The sequence below is a fragment of the Propithecus coquereli genome, unplaced genomic scaffold, assembly GCF_000956105.1.
Source record: "Propithecus coquereli isolate 6110/MARCELLA unplaced genomic scaffold, Pcoq_1.0 Scaffold10, whole genome shotgun sequence".
Classification (NCBI taxonomy): domain Eukaryota; kingdom Metazoa; phylum Chordata; class Mammalia; order Primates; family Indriidae; genus Propithecus; species Propithecus coquereli.
The window spans coordinates 13,907,142-13,907,563 of NW_012133858.1; positions in this window are offsets into that span (position 1 = coordinate 13,907,142).

The following is a 422-nucleotide window of genomic DNA, read 5'->3' on the forward strand; positions in this document are numbered from 1 at the left end:
GAACAAATGTATTCTATGTGCCAGACATTGTGCTAGGCACTAGAAATTAATCAGTGAACAAGATATTCTAGTGTGGGAAGAGTATCAACTAAGACTCTCAATAGATATTTGCTATCTCTCTATCAAATAAAGGTATAAGTTCTATAAGTATTCTAAAGAGGTCCTTCTAAAGTGATCCTGTATTAGTGTATTTTATTTAGAATATATTTTACATTCAAGAGGAAGGGCATTTTAATAGAAAATACTGGACTGGAATTCTAGATACTTGGTTTCAGTCCAAGGTACACTTCAGGTTTTTTATTAGGTTGGATTATGTGGCAATAAGGGAGGTGGGACTTTGACAATTGTCCAGTACATTTGATCATTGTAGACAGCCAGTCTGCATAACTGAGACTCAAAACAAAAAAAAATGCAAATAAATT